The 20,207-nt window shown below is 48.6% G+C and overlaps 1 protein-coding gene across 4 annotated transcripts in view; it reads left to right on the top strand.

Annotated features, from left to right (window-relative positions):
* TMEM229B (transmembrane protein 229B) overlaps nt 1-20,207 on the top strand; it is a 38,570-nt gene that overhangs the window by 515 nt on the left and 17,848 nt on the right. Inside the window, exons 1-3 of one of the 4 annotated variants that reach the window (XM_034642147.1) lie at nt 3,511-4,806; nt 5,150-5,251; nt 5,388-5,467. The exons of 1 other annotated variant lie outside the window; for it this stretch is intronic. The gene's annotated coding sequence lies outside the window, so the exon portion shown is untranslated. Of the gene's footprint in view, nt 1-3,510; nt 5,252-5,387; nt 5,468-15,199; nt 15,347-20,207 lie in introns of those variants that run through there. 2 more of the 4 variants (XM_034642148.1, XM_034642149.1) reach the window with 2 other exon arrangements.

Genomic DNA, 20,207 nt, shown 5'->3' with positions numbered 1-20,207 from the left:
CCGGCGGGGGATGGGCGCGCAAGGGGGCGTGTTGGGGAAGGGGTGCACGTTGGCAACTTTCCCCGCCTGAAACAAAGGGGTATCGGGGAGGTGGGGGGGGGGAAGGGGCCAGCGGGGATCTCCGGCCGGGAAGGCTGACAACCCCCCCTTCCTCCGGGCGGAGAGCACCTCTGAGGCCGCCTTGAGAGCGCGGAGGGGGGCGCCAGTTTCAGTGGGAGCTAGGGAGCCAGGGCATGGGAGTGGGAAACACCGACCCTCCTGAGTTTGAGGCTGAGGACTTTCCTGAAGGGGATGGAACCTTGCCAAGATGACCCTGCTGCCTTCTCCCCGGGGTGCATGGAAAAACCGGGTGATGGTGGACTGCACACCTGGAGTCAGTGCCCTGGGTCCCGGCCCAGCCGCCTGGCCGCCAGCTCTCCATTTGCCCTCTCTGATTCGAGATCCTCGGTGGGAGATGCAGGGTTGAGATGGGGGACCATTACAGCCCTTTTCATGGCAAGGGCAGGGAGACATTGGCCTCTTTCCCAGGTGTCTTCTTTTCCCTCTTTCAGCACCCGGTCAGAAGCTGACCCCCTTTCCTTCCTTCCTGGGACTTTCTCCAAGGTTTCCTCAGCGGTATGTTTGGTTGCCTCAGGTACCGAGCTTAGGGTGCTAGGTTGCACTGATGCCACTTCAAACCCTCCCAGAGAAAGAGATCAGGACCCCAGGGAGCTGTGCCAATGTAACCTTGGGGGCTCTGCTCACCAATTCTCCTGTGTTCTCAGCACCCAGTAACAAATGAGCTGAGACTCTGGCCTTTAGGCTTGGGTCATCGGACTGCCTGAGTTTCTCTCTTTGTTGTAACCAGGAAGAAGGGTAAAGGTTAGGGCTGAATGGCTAGCCCTGGGGGTGGTATACTGTCTTTCTCTCTAGAGAGCAAGTGGGCTGGGATCCAGGTCGCTGGTGTCTCCAGACCCAAGCTGACTCGCATGTGACCACCAGCTTCCATTCTGTGGCAGGACTGCCCACTGCCTTTCTTCCTCTTAGAAAGGACAGCCCTTTGAGAATTGGGTTTTCCCCTGGTTGCAGGGCAGGACTACATCTGCTTGCCTGTGGAGACGGAAGGCACTGCAGGTGGCAGGGAGCTGGACTGTTGGGTGCCGTTCTGCCTGCTGTGAATGGGCTGATGATACAAGTCGTTGGGCCAGGGGTGGGCTGTGTTACTCTGGAGACATGGAGGGGGTGGGCTGGGATGAGGTTTGGCCTTCTACCTCAAGGCTTTGTGTTTGGGGACAGGGAGGGGCAACTGGGAGACAACAGGTCCTTGGAGGCCAGATGACAAGCTGAAGTCATGTTGACTTCAGCCACTCAGAGGCACTGGAATAAGGGAGGTCCCAGGACCAGTGAGGGGTAGCAGGAGAAAATGAAGTCCCCTGAGTCCTACATGTGTAGCTCTGGAACTTGGGGCAGAAGTCAGGTGCGGGTGCTAGAGCAGAGAACACCGCCAGCCCACTTGCAGGGACCTTTCCTTCTAAATGGGTAGGGTTGATTATTGCTCAGCCCCCCCCCATTGGGTTTATCCCAAGCTGTTTACTCAGAAGTGAGAGTAAGGCTATGGAGGCCTGACCTCCCCACCCCCGGTGGTGAGAGAAGGGCTGTTCCATGGCCTGTTCCTCAGATGTACTGAGTCAGATGGGAAAACGGTACTCCCCCGACTCCCTGTCTTAAAGCAATGAGGCCTGAAGTTTTACATTTGTAAAGTGATTTAAGAGCCTTGGGTCCTTGAAAGATGTGAAAGTAGTTAGGGAAACTTTTACTGTGTTTATTTCACGTGTATTAGATTTATATATTGTTTCTAAAGGGAAAGGTGTCATTTTGCAGGAAAGGGCTAAATTACAGCTTTTGTGATAGGGAAAGCTCAGGGCTGCTTTTAAAAGTGTAGTTTTTAATTGGAAGGCACTTGCTGTAGCACGCAGGCCGCAAGTGTTTTCCTGTCTGCCTCTGCTCTCCGGACATCCTAGAGCTCCTTCTAAGTAGGATTTCCCCCAGTAGACAGGGTGCAGCCTGGACATCAGTGACAGTCACCTTCCCAGCTCTGAGAAGGGAAGGGTCTCTGATGATGGCAGGGACTCTGATGTTACAAGCTGAGACCTGGGTGTAGGGAGTAAAGCGAAGCTGTTGGGTCTCATCAGAGGCCTTATCAGATCTGGCTGTCCTTGAGGGAAGGGAAATCTAACCTCCTCCTTCCCGCACAGTCTGGCCATTTTCAAATTTGTATCCCTTTACTTTTCCTCCTACCTCCTCACCTCACTCCCAATTTATAGACAAGGTGGTTTGGGTTTTCTTTTTTTTTCTTTTCTTTCCTTTTATTGCAGGAACATGCCTTTTAAGGTGTGGATAATTTCTGACTTGGCAAACTCTCAGCTCCCTTTGTGGCAACACCTGGCTGAGGAAGGAATGTCAGAAGGGATGTCAGGAAGAAATACAGCCTTTCTGGCCGGGTCTTCTGCTTGCTGTACCACCCGTCTCAGACGTCAGAGGCTTTGTATTTGAAAAGTGAAGTGTAAGCAGATTTCTGGGGAAGGGCTAGGAGGCAGCACTTTTGGTTACGGTTTCCCTTGAAGGAAACTGAGTCACGCCGAGAGTTAGGCCAGTGGCTGTGGCGTGTGTGAGTGTCTGTGGGGCGCAAGTTTTCTTTTCCTGCGATTTCACAGTGTTTGAGAGTCAAGTACTAGAGGAATCCCTGCTAAGGCGAAGACGCACCGATGGAGTTTAGGAACCCATGTGTTTGGTTTCCGGTGCCCACGTGCCTCAGACTTCGCACTGGGGTATGCTCCATGCTGCTGTGATTTAAGGAAAAGGAAGTGGCTTTCACCCCTGCCACTCACATCCCTAAACAGAGCTGAAGCTGAATCGTCAGGGCTTATTCCCAGATAAAAAGGAGGGCCTGCTCCCTTGCCTGTGCTCACACCGATCCCGCAGGTATGGGCTCCCACTCTTCTCCACTTCAGGCTGTCCTCAATGTTCATTTTAACATCAATCCCCCTATATATAAATGTAGTGTGGTTGAGGTCACAGAGTGGTATTGGTCCGCTGCTCCTTCAAAGGATGGTTCTGAAAGGTAACTTTCTACCCTGCTCTGATGTTGGTGCTTCTATCTTTGGGCTTGGTCACAGTCCTATCTGGCAATGTGAGGAGTAACCAAAGTCATTGCCAATTTCTGTTTCTGAACATCCAGCTGCCCATTACCCTTTACTCTGCTGGCTCCCCAACAGAGAACTTGATATCCTTTCAGGGCTCTTGGCCCCAGTATGACTGGTATTATAGAAGGGACGGCATCCTTGAAATTAGGGCCAACAGTCTACATGGACAGGACTTGGGTCTCAGCTTGCTCCTTCCTGCTGCTCCATCCTTTAGGAGCAAAANAAAAAAGTCCAAAAAAAAAAAAAAAAAAGACTTGCGTTGTCAAATCCTAACCTCACGTAGGGAGATCTAATAGATGGGGTGGGGGCATAAATCTGAGAGCGTTTTCTGCCATTCCTTTCTACTTCGGAAGCCCCACCTTCAGAACACACTGGATTAGCCATTTCTGACTGCTTCCGCAGTCGAATTTGAATGATGAATGCTTTCTAACTGGTTCATTCATTCACTGTTTCCTTTCAGTTTCTAAGAGGCACCCCATCACGTGAGTTTCTGGAATGGTCCGTCTCCATTAGAAAGGTCACTCACCCTGAGTTTTCGTTAAGGCCTCGATAACAGCCCTGAGGATCTAGGGATGCCAGCCAAGAAGGAGATGGAAGAGTCACAAAGAGAAGATTATTTTCTGGACTTCTGAAGGGTGATTCATGCTTCAAGATAAAATGTGCCTCCTGGGCTCCACGGTTTCAGCGCACAGGCAGTGGAGGGACGGGCCCGGGTGCAGCGAGAAGCCCACCTTATAGACAATAATCAATATACTTCGGAGCAGTGGTGGGCACCTATTTTTAGCCTACTGCCAAACCCTACCTTCTTTTTTATAGCTGTCCTTGGCCAGATCCCATTCTAGTCTGTAGGTTCCCCCTCCCTCTCATTCCCAATCCAAAAAGCCTTTCAAAAGCCAGGAGTAAGGCAGCCAGGGCATTGGTCTGACTTTCAGCTCCCTCTTAAAACAAATATGGACAAGAAATATTGTCAGCACTGGGTAACACAAGGAGCAGCTCCAGATTTTTGTTTTTGTAACTGTTTTTGCCTGCTACAAACAGGGGGTGACTTTCTTACACTGACCTGTAGGTGCCTTACAGCTTTCATAGAGCCCGCACAGTTTCTAGCACACAGGGAGTGCTTGTTAAATCATCAGTTGTGGTACTTGGATGTGATCAGATACTCAGATTTCTAGGTCATTGGGCAATGATGTCGTTTGTGCAAGAGCCGATGGTTGGCAAAGGCTTCCAGAATCAGGAAATCTTGGATCCCTCCCTGATTCGCTTGTGTGACCTTGGACAGCCGATTTCAGCCCTCTGAGCCTTAATTCCATAAATGCAGCTTCAGCTGGCTTCTGAGATCATAACAATGATAACAGTGACAGCCATCATTTATTAAAGACTTATTGTATGCCAGGCACTGGACTAATCACTTGACATATGTTCTCTTTCTCTCACAGCAATGAGATAGCTACTATTAATTATCCCCATTTTACAGCTGGAAAAACTGAGGCTCTGAAAGATAAAGTGATTGCACATGTCACACGACTAGCAAGTATCCACAAACTGGGATTTGAACTGGGATCTGTCTGATTCTGTTGTGTTCTGTAACCTTGGATCAGGGGATGGAACAAGTGTCAAGGAGAAGGTAAACGGGAAGATAATGTCAGTAAGATAGAAGAGGGAGAGCTAATGTGGATTAAACACAGCTAGTTAAAAGGAGATGGAATTACAGAGTCTTATTTGAAAAACAACATCCCAATGAATGTTCGGGAAGGAGAGAGAGGTTGGTACCCTGCACTGAGGAAGTAGACCAGATGGCCTGGGAGTTACTATAAGGGGAACAGACTTTCTGCTTGGCATAGGAATGTATCTCATAAACCCCATTTCATTTTGATGCCAAAATTTTTCTCTCGTTGAACAGACTCTCTGGGCAGCATTTTTCTTTCTGTCACCCTACTGCCACTAGTCATAATGGCTTATCTTTGCAGATTCTTCACTCCAGACCTCATCCTCCAACCTACTTTCTGGGCCTTCCCTGCTGATCATTAGAGTCCAGCTGTGGAGACCTGATTCTGACTATGGGGTCCCAGGTACACTCTGCAAAGGGTAGAAAGCATTTGACTGTCCTGTTCTGAGAAAGTGCTTGTGTCTATTGAGTACTCCCTTCACATTGACCAGTTAGCTCATTGAGATGATGCTTGTTATTTTCATCCTTATTTGTTCCAGGCAAGTTAACTCTAAGGCTCTTCTACCATTTTGAGGTGTTTGTGGAAGAGGAATGAAGGTGGAGGTGGTGGCCTGGGGAGGTAAGCTGACCCCGCTTTGAGAGTTAGCATGATGATATATAATGGAACATCATCCTGGGGGGCAGGGGGATTTGGGTTCTCTCAGCTTCGTGACTCTGCCACATGACATGAGTGCTTGGCCTTTCATTTCCTCATATGTGAAATGAGAATGTTGAAAGAGAGATTCTGTATTATATCTCCTCCAGCAGTGCTGCTGGCTGATCCAACAGAGTCTGGACAGTTTGGTCCTTTCTCAGGGTGTAATTCATCTCGTCTAGAATTGTAGGAAGTCAGAGCTGGGGAGAACAAAGGTGGGGTTGAAGGAGAAAGAAGCCAAATTGGAAATTAAGGGATAAAGTCAGAGCTGGAGTAAGTCCCTTCGTGTGAAGGGGGGCTGGGTCAGTCATTCCTCCTTTGACTGTTTAAGTGGGGGAGCTGAGAGGTGGCATCTGTTTGCCCTGCATTCACCATCTCCTAAACTGTGAGGAGCACACCTTGTCTCTTGTCTTAAAACTTAAACTTCACACTCCTCTCATCCTCCAACTCTCCCCAGCTGAAGGCAGCAGGGAAGTTGTGTGTTGGTGAGTGTTTCACATTCTGCTTGGATTTGGCCGACTCCGGGGCGTGGTTCAACCCAGGATCCCCCCTCCTCCCCCAAGACTCCAGGACCTGGGCCCTTTGGCTGATGCTTTCCAGGTGACTTGGTGTTAGTGAGAACAGGCCTCCTCTGGCTGCCCTCGCTCCCCCTGAAAGCTCAGCCTGGGAACTCAGGGAGTCACAGCTTTTCTGTTTATGGATTTGGGTCATCTCAATTTCCCTTTGAACAAAGCCATTTGTGCAAGGACCCTTGGATTCTGCTGTCCGTTGGTTCATCGTCAATTTTCATTTCATTATATTCAAGGTTAAGGAGAAAGTGAATTCCCACTGAACCCACCAAACCAATCTTTTCTGTCCCCACCTGCCCTGCTTTTCCTCTTAGTTCCTTACTGCCCTTAATCCACTTATTCCCAGGAGTGGTTACTCTACCACTGGGAATATGAGAGATGATTTTGGTTGGTACGGGGACAAAACATTTCATTTAAATAGCTATGTTTCTAATGAGTTAATGAGTATAAAGAAAACAAGACTCATTGGGTTGTACTCAGAAAGTGACTTAATTTTGTCTTCCACTGTCCCTTTCTGCTTATTCAGTGGGACTCATTCTTTCTGTGCCCTGGGATGAAAACTTAAGGCCGCATAACCGTCTGGGTCATTCTTAGGCAGTAGAAGGTCCTATGATCACTTTAAGTCACAAAGCATAGCCTCCATTCAATACTTAATCTGTCCAGTCCTTTGTCACTGGGCTGGGAGGGACAGGAGACGGCTCACTTGGCCACACTGGTGTCTGCCGACTTCCAGCTTCCCCGGCCTCGCAGGTATTTGATGCTGATTCTCTCTTGCGGGCCGTGTTCATGGCTTCCTCAGAGACTCCTCCCCACCAGTTGCTGGGATCATTCACTTCCTATTGTCTTGAAAAGAGCAAATTATCCTCTACTCTAGATCATTGTTCTTTCATGAGCCCCTAAAACCCAGTGAATTACCTCCAGCCTCTTCCAGCTAAGGTCCTGCAGTCTGTCTGGGTGGCCCTCTTGGACAAGACCTGCTCCGGTCTCACGCCAGCCTTTTCTTGCATGTGGCCCCATTAGCCAGAGGAAACAGTCATGTGTCCTTTTGTGCAGTGAACCTGGGAATGCAGGCCGACCCCCCAGCTCGGCCGTCTGCCTTGGCTCCTCTGATAGCCAATGGCCAGCCTATGTCTCTCACCTGGGTTGAGAGGTTGCAGGTGGTGGTCAGACGCTCGGCCTGTGCCAGTCAGATGCCAGTCAGGTGTCCTCCCGGTTGCAGGGTCAGACACCAATTTTCCCAAGCCGTCCTGTTGAAGCCCCTCGCCCGGGCCTGGGAATGTCAGACCTGTTATCCTCAGGGCCGTAGTTAGGACTTTGATTTAACCGCTAGCTGTATGTGTATCAAACCCATGTCACAAGAAGCATGTGACGTCACGGATACTACTGCTCAGGATAAGGCTGCAGTACGCATTTAAAAATTTAGCTTAGGGGCGCCTGGGTGGCACAGCAGTTAAGCATCTGCCTTCGGCTCAGGGCGTGATCCCGGCGATCTGGGATCGAGCCCCACATCAGGCTCCTCCGATATGAGCCTGCTTCTTCCTCTCCCACTCCCCCTGCTTGTGTTCCCTCTCTCGCTGGCTGTCTCTATCTCTGTCGAATAAATAAATAAATAAAATATTTAAAAAAAAAATTTAGCTTAAATAGAAAGGTTAACCACGGCTAACACTTAACTGAGTGCTCATAATGCCGGGTACTGTTTGCAGTCCATAAGCACGCTCTTCCATTGAACCCTCATGGGGGAAATGCTTTTATTATTTCCATTCTACGAAAAGAGCAGAGAGAGGTCGAGCAGCTTGTCCAAGGTCACACAGTTGGCATCAGAGCCTGGACTCCCATGGGAAGAATCGGAACCCAGAGCGTGCTCTTTTAACCCACTGCACGCCGTCTCTGCGCCCAAGGGTGGTGGGCAGCCATAAGTCATGAGGTGGAAAGCAAATGCTGCCTTAGGGACAGAAGTGGAGTTTCTTTGCTCTGGCATTCAAGCTCTCCACGCATCGCCTTCAGCTCCTTCTGGGCCCCTCGCAGGAGCCTCATCCCGAAGGTGATGACCCTGCCAGCCACACACCCCGCCCCATATCTTGTTTCCCTGCCTGGAGGGCCCTCCTCTGCTTTTCTGCCTCCCCAAATCAAAGTCGTTTCTCAAAGTCAAACTCATCTTTGCTGCAAAGGTGTATTTGGCCAAAACCACTTCAGCTGGGATCTTTTACTCCTCTTGGAATTTCATTACTATATTGGCAATTATTATGTGCTTTTCTGCAAAGAGCAGTGAAGGGCAGTTCGCAAACCCAGATTCTCATCTCTCTGTGAGGTTAACTGCCTGTTGCTAACTTATGCAAGTCCTGAGACCTCTCTGAACCTTAGTTTCAACATTTTTTTCCTCCAAATTTTTATTTAAATTCTAGTTAGTGAACACACAGTGTATAATAGTTACAGGTGTAGAATTTAGTGATTCGTCACTTGCGTAGGACACCCAGTGCTCATCAGGAGTGCCCTCCTTAATCCCCATCCCCCCTTCCCCATCCCCCATCCTCCTCTCCTCCTGTAATGGTTTCAACGTTTGTAAAGTGAGTGTGGATTAGGTCCCTTCAGATTTCAGTACACCATGATTTATGTTTACCTTCTTGTGCCCACTAGCCTCTAAGCTCTTGGGGCGGGAGCTGTGCGTCTTTTCTGTCTTCTACCTCCCAGGACTCTGAGGTTTTACGCACAAAGTGGATTGGCTGTTAGTTGGCTGACTGGTGGGAAATGCTGCTGTAAGTCCGCCCTGAGCTTGACTGACTTTTCTGATTCACGTTCTTTGGGGTGATCTCTAGCGAGGACTTGGCAGTTTTCTTCTCTGCATAAGTTTTAACAAACATTTGGGTCCAACCTGCTGCCTTTTATCTTCGAGAGACCTGATGTAATGCCGTTAAGGCCTACATGCCTTTATCCACAGTTTCAAAATCCAAAACATTCTAAAAACGAAAAACTTTCCTTTAATTCGCGTAATGGCAAAACCTGCTTCCGACGTATCTGCTGTCCAGAGCGTGACTATTCATAGGTCTGACTGCAGAAATTAATGTGTTAAATTGAGGGGCTCGCCCCAGACCCTGCTGTGGGGATTACATAATCTATGGGATGTGTTTTACATCGCCCCTTAAAAAAATCTAAAAAATTCTGAATTCTGAATTTGGGAATGGGATGGTGGTGTTGGGTGGTGTTTGTCCGCAGCGGTGCTGTTTGCATTGCGGGTGGGACTGTCCTTTGTTAAGCAGGACGAGTCTAACATCAGAGAACCTCACATCGCCCTTGCCTGGTCAGCCTTGACCTAATCCTGGCTCTGATTGCCACATGACAGCTCATGCTTTCGTTTACCAATTTGAGTTTTTAAAAATATTGCATTACGAGATCATGTATCTTGATTTGTGTTTTTAGCGCCTCCTTAAAGTTTCTGCCTCTCTTGCCTCACCTGCCTTAACTAATCCTAGCCCTGCATGACTCCTGAACCAAGAGGGCTTTCCTCTTCCCATGTCCCTGTTTCTGGGGTGAACTGGTGTGTCCTTAGAGTGAGAGCTACCTGCCAGGTATTTGCAGCTCAGTTCAACCTATGGGGTCCTGTTGGCTCCTCGGCTGAATCAGCTCTGCAGAGGGACTTGTAAACTGGTTCCTGGAGACACTTCCTACATCTGGATGTTTCTTTGGAGCCCAAGTGAGCCTGGTTCCACTACTTCCTTCTAGGACGTGATGCAGCTACTCATGTGAGAGTCAATCTGCTTCATAGTCCCTACAGCTACTTTGACCTGATGTTTTAAAATTAAAAAAAAAAAATACACACACACACACAGATGCTCCTGGGAAAACATGAAAACAATAGAAAAATGTACAATGATGGAATCTAAAGTGTTCCATTGTGTGTTTTTTAAAAAAGTAATCTCTACGCCCAATGTGGGCCTCGAACTCATGACCCTGAGATCAAGGGTCATGTGCTCTACCAACTGAGCCAGCCAGGTGCCCCTCCATTGTGTTTTATTCATGTTTTCATGAGGAAACTGAGAGATGATAGAGTTACAAGTGTTTGTAGAAGAGCCAGGCTCATAAGTCTTGTTTCTGGACCTTCCATTGGTACTCCAAGCCTGCAGGCTGCTCCCTTCCTCTCTTCCCAGGCCCTGGGTGTCCTCAGATGGGGGAGGACTCATGAATTAGGTAGCTATCCCCTCTTGATTGAAAGATACCTTTTTTTTTTCCAGTCCTTTGTCCCTATTTGGCAGTGATGGGTGTGCTTATAGGAATTCAGGCCATCTTTCTCCCACCGTTAAATAACCATCCTTCTCAGAATCTGAGGCCGAAGTATTTCTGGCCTGCCTTTTAACCTAGTGGAGGTCCTCTGAGATCACTCCTCTGTCCCTATTCCTGTCCGTGATTCCTCACGATATAGCATTTTCCATAAATACCTGTAAGCATCCTCTTACATACTGTTTACTCATCTTCTCATCCATTAAGACAACATTCCCCAGACCAAGCCTGGCAGCTATTTCTTTGACTTCTTCTAAACACATCTTTGCCTCCAGACATTGAAACATTTATCATTTCCCTGGCCCCTATGGATGCCTTGTGGTCTTTTACCTATCGTCCTTAGGCTGGAAAACGCTGAGATATAGTATAATTTAAATTAATCATGGAGACAAAGTTTCCCAGAGGTGCTCAACTGAAGAGTTTTCTTACACCCCATGGGTTGACAACATTGTCTGTACACCCATCACTCAGGAGCCTCGTGCTGATATCTGTAACAGACCATTAAATTTCTTCCATGGCATGATCTTTTGAAGCCACCCTTTCTGTTCACCCCTTGATTCCCCTTGGCACTGCAGTTTCCCTTGATTCTAGGGGCACATGATCTGGAATGGGGCCCCCTTTTTCTCTAGCAAATACTTGTAATGCCTTCTGATTACCCTGAGTAAAATTCCTAAATAATATGACCTACATATACACATGCTTAAACAAATCAATATGATGCCCTAACTGTAACATAAAAGAGAAATAAAGGAAAAGTTAGTTTTAATACAATGTCATGTAGTCTAGTATGTAATTGCTTGGGCACGACTACACGGGAAACAGAAGGAAGAAGTCAGATGCTTGAACCTGTACGTAGAATCGCTGAGAATATAACAGCCACAAATACCCCAGGATACAGGTGTGTTGTGTGGGTGACTCAGACACCAGGAGAGGTTCTGCTGAGGTTGACGTGATTTTCCCAGATGGTCAACCGCTCTTGGTAAAGTTCCAAAGAATATGAGGTACGGTATCCCCTTGAATTGCACCGTGATGGCATTCCCAGACAATTCAGTATGTTAAAACCATGCAAAAATCCTCTGTTTATTGCAGAAAGGGAGCTCGGTTTTAGATGCAGACGCTTGTAAATGGGCTTTTCACTTCTGTGAATATCCAGCGAAATGGTCTAAAGTCATGTGGGAGAGCTTGTGGACGGTTGTGGGAATTCCAGGTTCCCACCTCTAAGTGCCTATAAGCACCCCCATCCACCATGGTGCAAACAGTGGCTCCCTCCAACCCTCAGGTGGCCCCATTGAGAACTCCTAGTCTGGAAGTTTGGAAGAAGGACAAGGACCTGGAACTGGAGACCTGTGTTCCAGGTCTGGGCTCTACCTCAGTACTTGCGTGTCCTTAACTCCGGAAGCCTGGCTCTCCTCTCCGTGAAGGGGGTTATGATGACGCATGTGTCCTGCTGGCATTCGGGGTTGGGGCTCACTGCGCTCTCCTCCACGGCCAGTGCATCCATGTGTACCCCACAACACATGTCCTGTCTACACGCGCTCCCTTGCTGTGGTTTTTCTCTTAGCATTTCAACCTCCTTAGGTCTCTTTTATCTAGAAAAGAAGGAAGGAGGAAGGGAGAAAGGACACCCCCTCATCGCTGCTTCTCCAGCAGCTCTTCTGTCTCTATTCTTTCACTAGCAAACTTCTCAAAGACTTATCCTTAAGAGTCATCAGTACACACGGTCTCAGTCACCCCCTCCTGTGGAGGCTTCTCCTTACGGAATGGCCCCTAGTGACCTCTGTGCTGCTAAGTCTCTCCAGCCCCTGTCTGACTTGCCTCTGCAATTGACCATGGCCCCTGACCCCCCCCAGCCCCCTCCTCCCTGACTGGGTCCTTTCCTGGGGGTCCTCCTGCCTCCTTGGCCCTTTCACAGTGCCTCGTCCTCCGCCAGCCCCATAGGTCACCCCCTCCCCTTCTCCCCAGCGGGCTCGCTCTGTGTTGCTTCAGCCAGCTGAGGGCCCAGACCTGCCTCCGGCCAGAGTCCGTGGGTGGCTCAGACCTGGAGCATCTGAAAGGCAGCACCTGCTGGGTTGTCTCTTCCCCTCTCCCCGTATATCCTCTTCTCTCAGAGAATGACACCGCTGTTGCCCAAGTCAAAAGTCCAGGTGTCACCCTTGACTCCCGCCCCCTCCCAAAAAATCTCTGCCAAGTCCTGTCAGTCCTGCTCACTTTATTTTATTTCATTTTTTAAGAGACAGAGCGTGAGGTGCGGTGGAGGGGCAGAGCGGGAGAATCTTAAGCAGGCGGCATGCTCAGCAAGGAGCCTGATGTGGGGCTCGATCTCACGACCCTGAGATCATGACCTGAGCCAAAATCAAGAATTTTGCTGACTGAGTCACCCAGGCGCCCTTAGTCCTACTTTCTTAGTAGATTAGCTCCTACATCCTCACTAATTTGAGTTGGCGGTTTGACTCTTGTCAGCATTCAGGACTGCAGCCTCTGCTTACTGTTTATGCTGGATGGAGATCTTTAGAGGTGGTCAGCACTGATGCACTTATGGTCCTATAAATAATTAAACATAAATTAATATAATTCTAAGTTATAACATAGAGTCATGTTTTCAGGAGCAGCAAAATTTATTGGGGCACTGAAGCCACAATAGCTTCTTTCTGACTCTCTCTCATTTTCTCTCCTTTTAAATAATTTTCTTTGGTGCCCCTTCGTGGCCGGCACCCAAAGCACATATGTCCAGGCCAGTTGGGCAATCCAGGGCCACATAGAATGGCAGCTTCCTGTGGCCCGGGTGGGGCCTTTGCCTCAGTGGCCTTTGTGTGTCCCTGGTGGCACAAGACAGATCCTGAGTAATTGTTTTATCGAACATGTGAATGAATGTATGGATAATGAGATGAACTTGAAAGCTCTCATGTGAGTGAAAAGTACTGTGAGAGGGAAAGTTACTGTGACGATTAGTTTTTTGGTGTCTGACGGTAGAATTTCCAAGATTTTTTTATTTCCGATATTTTGAAAACAACCAGCCCCACTCTTGTGCTTCAGTTTCCCTCCTCCAGCCTCCTTAGCACTGAGTAGTCTGCACATAAAAGATGCATATAAGGACTTCTGAATTAATAAATGAATTTGTACAATGTGATGGTTTGCTTGATTCCCTTTAGCCCGCAGGGAGGCTGCTCCAAGAGACGGCTCCAACTGTGGGTTGTGACCACACCCAGCTGTGACAGACAGCACACCTGGGGGGCGTGTGTGGTGGGAGGGAGCTTTACTGTGGAGTCAGGTGGTGGTGTTGGCGGTGGGCTGTGGGAAATGGGGCGCACACTCGAGAAAGCCTGGGTGAGATCTCCAAAGGGAGGAATAGGGTCTGAAGGCCTAAAGTCAAGCCATATGAATAGGACTTGCCACAAAACTCGGGGCAGGGGAGAAGAAAATGTCATATAACACCTAGAAGGCTGTGGCTTAACAAATATAACCTGACTCGTTATGGTGGGTTTGTGGACGAAGGAGGTGCCAAAACATCTCTAAGAAGGTATTAACTACATATAGTAAGAATAGACCCCAAAGCTGAATCAGTCCTGTCCTCTGGTATCAGTGGGAGGCCTCCTGGAGATTGGTGATCTTGGGGAGAGGAAGGAGTAAATCGATGAAGTAAGGAAAGGGGAGGTCGAAACTGGGAGAGGAAACGTGTCCACACGTGGCATTTTGGCAGAGCTGGAATTTTGTGTCCAGTGCTGACATGCGATGACCAATTGTCCTCCCTGGATTCATCCTCCATGTCTGCTCCACACCCTGTCTGGTGGAAGGGGCCTCTTTGTTCTCCAAAACTTTTTATTTGGAAGTCATTTCAAACTTAGAGAAAAGCTGTCAGGATAGTAAAAAACGCCCATATACTCTATCCAGATTCAGTCTTCTTGACATTTGGCCTCATTTGCTTTATCATTTATATTCCCTTTCTCTCTCAAGTTTTTTTCTGGACTATTTAGGAGAAAGTTGCCTACGCCATGGCCCTTTCTTTGTAAACCCTACAGTGTGGCTTTTCTAAGAATAAGAATGTCATTTTATATAACCTTCAGCAAATTGAACGTTAATACGATACTTTATCTAATCTCCTGGCAGTATTCCAGTTTTGTCAACTGACTCAGTAATGTCCTTTATGGCTTTTCCCCCTCTCCAGTACAAGGTCCAGTCTGGAATCCCACACTGCATTTAGTTGTCATGTCCCTTTAGTCCCCTTGCATCTAGAACCATTCCCGAGCCTGCCTTTGTCTTTCAGGACATTGATATTTTCAAAGAATATAGCCTTGTTCACCCCCTTTAAAAAAAAATAGAACGTTTTTCCCTTTGGATTTTGTCTGGTGTTGCCTCATGTTCAAACTCTGCGTTATACACGCCCGACCGGGATATAATGAGCAACATTTGCATCCTTTTCAATGTATTACGTCCGGAGGCACTGGCTGGCCATCTGCCCCTTGCGTGTGATGTTAAGTTTGAGCTCTGGGTCAAGGTGTTGTGTAATTTCTTCCCTGTGTGTTTACTAATTTTCCCTTGTTACTAACAAGCAGTCTGTAGGGAGACACCTGACGACCATATAAATATCCTGCTCGTCAACATTTTGCCCTTAGATTTACCAGCTGTGCTCTCTGGGTTTACAGGTATTTCTGGATCCTAGGCAAGGGGTAGGAGTTCAAAGCTGTCTGGGACCACACCAGGTGGCCCATTTCCGGGGCCTAGCCCAGGTGCCAGGCAGGCCCAGCCCTGCTGAGTAACTGCATTTCCAGGATAGTCTGCATTCTCTACTCCCACCAAGAAGAGCAGCTCATTTGTCATTTACTCAGCTGACATGTAAGCGTGTTCTTGCAAAAGCTGCTCAGCTTTACTTGGGCAGAGTAGGGCATAAAGAGAAGGCTTCTGCCCTCTCAGCGTCTTTAAGGAGCCTGCGATAGAGTCGGGAGACCAGACTTGCACTCACTGAAAGGTAAAGGGCAGATAAATTGTCAGCACTATGACCCCACCGGCCAGCTCAATCAGAGCTGTCCCATGTCCCTGGAGAATTAGGTGCCCTTAGGAGTTTGGGGAAGAGGGATGAGCGGGTTAAGGGGGCTGCAGGGACCTTTCGTTAGGGAGGGTAATCTTTCAGTGGGCACTGAAGAACAGGCAAATATGGGTAAACAGGGAGGAGAGATAAGGGCACTCCAGGAGAGGGGCTATGTGCACAGAGGCGGGGAGACGGAGTGTGGATGGTGTGACTGAGGAGCAGTGAATTATGGGCCGGCCTGGATAGGGCTAAGTTCTGGCACAGTAGGCAGGATCGAAATCTTACTGAGTACCTATCTCATGCCAGACATGAGATAGGTATATAGAAAATAACTTTTCTAGTTCTCAGAGTAATACGTATTCAGTATAGGAAGTTCAGAAAAGCAGACATATATAAAGAAAAAAATTGAATGAGATTAGTCTATCATCCAGAGATAACTGGTCAACCATGGTGTATTTCCTTCCCTTGTAAGGTCTTTAACATTCTTTTGGTATCAGACTTGTTTTGGTTCATGGATTCAGGAGCCCTTCTTATCCCTCAGGGGATATTAATTGTACCTTTAAAAATGTTTCATTCTGTCGACTTTATTTATTTTGTTTTCTACCTATAACCTCTGTTCTCAAATTTGGTGCTTCTTTGTTGGTTTTGGTTTTTGTCAAATGTTTGGTGAGTTATGGCTGTGCGTTCTTCTCTTTGTAGTGTGAGGTTTTTCAGTCACTGCTCTGCGAGCCCCAATTCTGTGCCAGTCACTGGCTGTGGGCAGGCGGGTGGGATGTGCCTTCTAGGGACTGGTGTCCAGGTGTTCCCCTGGCTTCCCTGCCCCAGTGTCTGGGGCACAAACCTGGGTGGAGGGGTGGGGTAGGGTAGGGGCCCACTTGCCCAGCTGCTCCAGAGCCGATCACCAACCACTCATGTCTTCTTGTGGGGCCCCTGCCCCCATGAGCTGGCTCCAAGCTTGAAGCCCCCAGAGCCACTCCCCTGACTGAGCTCAGAACCCTCAGCTACACTTGCTTGGGTTCAGATCCTAACCCAGCACTTATTAGTACTCTGACTTTGGGAAAGCTAGGTAGCTCTGGGTCCTATTTATAAAGTGAGGACAATGGTCTGTATGTCAAAGGTTTTTTGTGAGGGTTACATGAGATGATGCAGGCAAACTTCTTAGACTGGCGTCTGTCGTAGGTGTGCACTGTATGAGTGCCAGATACTAGGATTATTATTGTGATTACTTGTTTTCATGGTTTTATTTTGGGAGGTGGTGGTTTCTCCATCAGTTGATTTCCTTTTACCTTACCATCTTACCATCTTCAGGGAGCCCGTATCATTTCTTCTTGTTTTCTGGTGCTATAATGGATTTATTCTTCCTAGAAAAATGTCTCTTCTGTCATGTTCTGGGACCTCAGGGGAGGCAGGCATATGCCACAGCCCTGCTGTGTTGATACAGTCACGCATTTCCTTCAAGGGCTTTTTCTCTGAGTGTGTGCGAGCGTGTAATTGTTATCTGTGATACATACCTGGGGGCCTCCGGGCGGGGGCAGGACTTGCCATGAGGTCTGGGTTACCGGATGCTGACTCTGTCCTGTGTAGGACTGGGAGGGGATGACTTCTCTTCTCAGCCTTCCTCAGGCTAGTTTGAGGCTGTCCTAATGAATGTAATGGGTCCTTTGTTTCCTTTGTCAAAAGGAATGTTAATTATTTTCAGCAGTCTAATTACGTGGCTAATGAGAGACTAACTGTGATAACATCCCTTTAATTACTCTTGCCTAAGTGCTGTTTGGAGCCATATTTTGAACATGTTGCAAGGCTCAGTGCTTTCACTGTAGATGGAGCTGTCCAGCGAGAGGCTGAGTGAGGGTCGGGGCTGCTGGGCTTACGCTCATGGTGGAAGTGCCTGGCTGCTTGGTGGGTACCCAGCCTGGTGTGTGGGGGCCTCCCCTCTGGGCCCTTACTTAAATGAATGGGACATTCGGATTGAATCATATGTACAGCAGACGGAGACTGTCCCAGCTCCTTCAGAACACCTCATGCCCATCTTTCCCTGCAGTGTCCCGGGTCCTCTTGGCCAGGCCTCCTCACTCGTGGAGGACCTGCACCTTGCCTTTCCCCCCATTCAGCACTTGGATATTGAGTCCCTACTGTATGTGTTATCCAGGACATGGGGATGCAAAGATAAGGAATTCGTGGTTTGTATAGCTTTCTATGACATTTTATCATGCCCCTCCCTTCTTGGCCGGGGAGAAATGCCACACGTCTGGGTTCCGCCCCTACCACCTTCTCAGATTTGTCTTCCGTAGTGCGGCCTTCCTGTGGTTTTGATGTGATGTCTGTCAGTAACTGGGCCTTCACGGGCAGACCCTTGGAGGCAGCTCTACCAAGCCCCTGGGTGGACTTGAGTAGGCTGGGAGGGGCAGCTCACGAGACTGTCCACCCTGAGAACCCTCTGTCAACTGTAGATGGCCCATCGCCGTGGGTAAAGGAAGTCCCCTATTTTCTGTCCATACTTCCCCATCTCTCGTGAGTGGTGTAAGAGAAAAAAGTGCTGGTAAAAACCTTGGCCCTCATGCTTTCTAGCTGTTGTTTGACTTCTTTGAGCTTTGCTTGCCTCCTGAGTAAATCCGAGTTAATGTGTGCCTACAGACTTGTGAGGGGGATCGATGCGACGGCCTGTGTGGAAGTTGCCTGGCACACAGGAGGTGCCTAAGAAATGGTCTGGACTTTTTAAACACTCCAGGCAGCACCCGTAGACTGAATTATAGCCAGAGACCTGGGGGCTGGCCTCATTCACCAAGAGCCCTCTCCAGGCTCTTGGATGTAAGTCATGTAAGTAAGTCACTGTTCAGACAGTGGACAGAGATCTTCATGGAACGAGGGTTCACCGTCCCCCCCGCCCCATCTCACAATGGTTAACTAGGCTTGAGCCTGAGGAAGACGGGGAGGGCAGGGGTGTCCGTTCAGAAGAAACACTTGAAATGTGGCTAGTGCAACTGAGGGACAGAATTTGTAATTTTATTCATTTTTAGTAAATTAAAATTTATTTAAAAAAAAATTTTTTTAAGTAGGCTCCACATCCAGCATGGAGCCCAGCACAGGGATCGAACTCATAACCCTGAGATCAAGACCTGGGCTGAGATTAGGAGTTGGACACCAAACCGACTGTGCTACCAGGGGCCCGTAAAATTAAAATGTAAATAGCCACATGTAGCTAATGTCTATAAAATTGGACAATGCTGTTCTGGAGTTCGTAGAAAAACAATCTAGTTGTGTATTACTTGTTCTTGGCTTAGGCCTCACCTCCTGGCTTCTAGTTTTTTCACGTCCTCTTTCCAGAAGATAGTCAAGGTGTGCTAGGTTGCTGGCAAGGGTCACGGGAATCAAGGAGAAATGACAAAGTCTGGGCAGCACCCAGAAGGGAGATTGGGAGCCTCCAGAGCTATAGACATCCTGCTAAGATGGATATACCTTGCTAGGCGTCTGACCTCTCTTATTCCCAGTTCTGCCCCTCGCCGTCTGCAAGACAGAGCAGAGCCACTGGTTTGCATGGCAGGAGAGGTGGGCAGGGGGTGCTCCGTTGCGTGATTCTCCCGCCAAAGAAGTATGATCCAGTTGGGGGAAAATCACCTGTGTTAGTCAGGATTTTCTTGATTCCAAATGACGGAAAACAAGCTAGCCGGAGCTTAAAAAGGAACACTGACTTTCTTGCTAAAGTGAAACACTCAGGCTAGAAAAGGCCTGGTAGAGTTACTTCAGTTTTTTTGATGAGAAGCAGATGGAAATCTAGGCCATCAGTCGAAAGATTTCACTTTCCCTTTCTTTGTAAGTGTATTGCCCAACATCAGGCTGGACCTGCAGTTCCCAGCTCTGCCCACAGGGGGAGTCTTCAGTTGTGGGAGGCATGTTTCCTTGGCAACTGGGGCTTTGCCCTGGCCCAGCTGGCGCCATGGGGACCACACATGACTTTTGTAATCAGGGTCAGGGAATGTTTGACCTCTTAATGACACTAACTGTAGCTGCTCTGGCCTTGCTGTTTCTCAAACTTGTTTGTTTTGCTTTCTTTTTTTAAAGTAGGCACCATGCCCAACATGGAGCCCATCGTGGGGCTTGAACTCACGAGACTGAGTCAAGGCCTGAGCTGAGATCAAGAGTCGGACACCTAACGGACCGAGCCAGCCAGGGACCCCTCAGACTTGTGTTTTAGCTCGCTCCTCCCTAGGGTCTTTCACAGACTGTTCCCTCTACCTGGAATGCTTTTCCCAAAGCTCTCTGAAAGGCATCTTTCTGATCTATGCCGAAATGCTACCCCCTTAGAGAAGTTTGAGACTTGCCCTCTAGCATCCAGTTTTTCTGTCTCCACCCGGCCTTTCCCCTTCTTTGTGGCCTGCTCTCAGACATTCCTTGTGTGTCTCCCCCAGAGGGATGTGGGCTCCTGGGAGGCAGGAACATTGTCTTGTTCACACTCAGTTCAGTGCCTGGCCTCCAGCAGGTGCTTCGTCAATATTTGTTGACCACTGGAATACAACACCTCGAATAAACAAATTAGCCTCCACATGATGTCTTGGACTAGGTCTCTGGTTGTTTAGACATCTCTGGGGTGGCTTGGCTGTAGAAAGCTGTGAGAAGCAGGGCACTGGGTGTCGTGCTGTTCAGGGAGCCCAGGCTTATCCTCCAAAAGACCCGCTGGGCTTTTTTCTGCCTCCGCTGGTGAGGCAACAAAGGGACAGTGTCCCCATTGCTCCAAAGGTATGGGGTGGTGGGGTCACCTGTGTGACACCCTAAGGATGTGGGCAGTAATAGGGAAAGCTGGGGT

Source organism: Ailuropoda melanoleuca, chromosome 14 (assembly GCF_002007445.2).
Source record: "Ailuropoda melanoleuca isolate Jingjing chromosome 14, ASM200744v2, whole genome shotgun sequence".
Lineage (NCBI taxonomy): Eukaryota > Metazoa > Chordata > Mammalia > Carnivora > Ursidae > Ailuropoda > Ailuropoda melanoleuca.
Note: the sequence above shows the minus strand (reverse complement) of the source record. Positions and strands in the feature narration are given on the sequence as shown.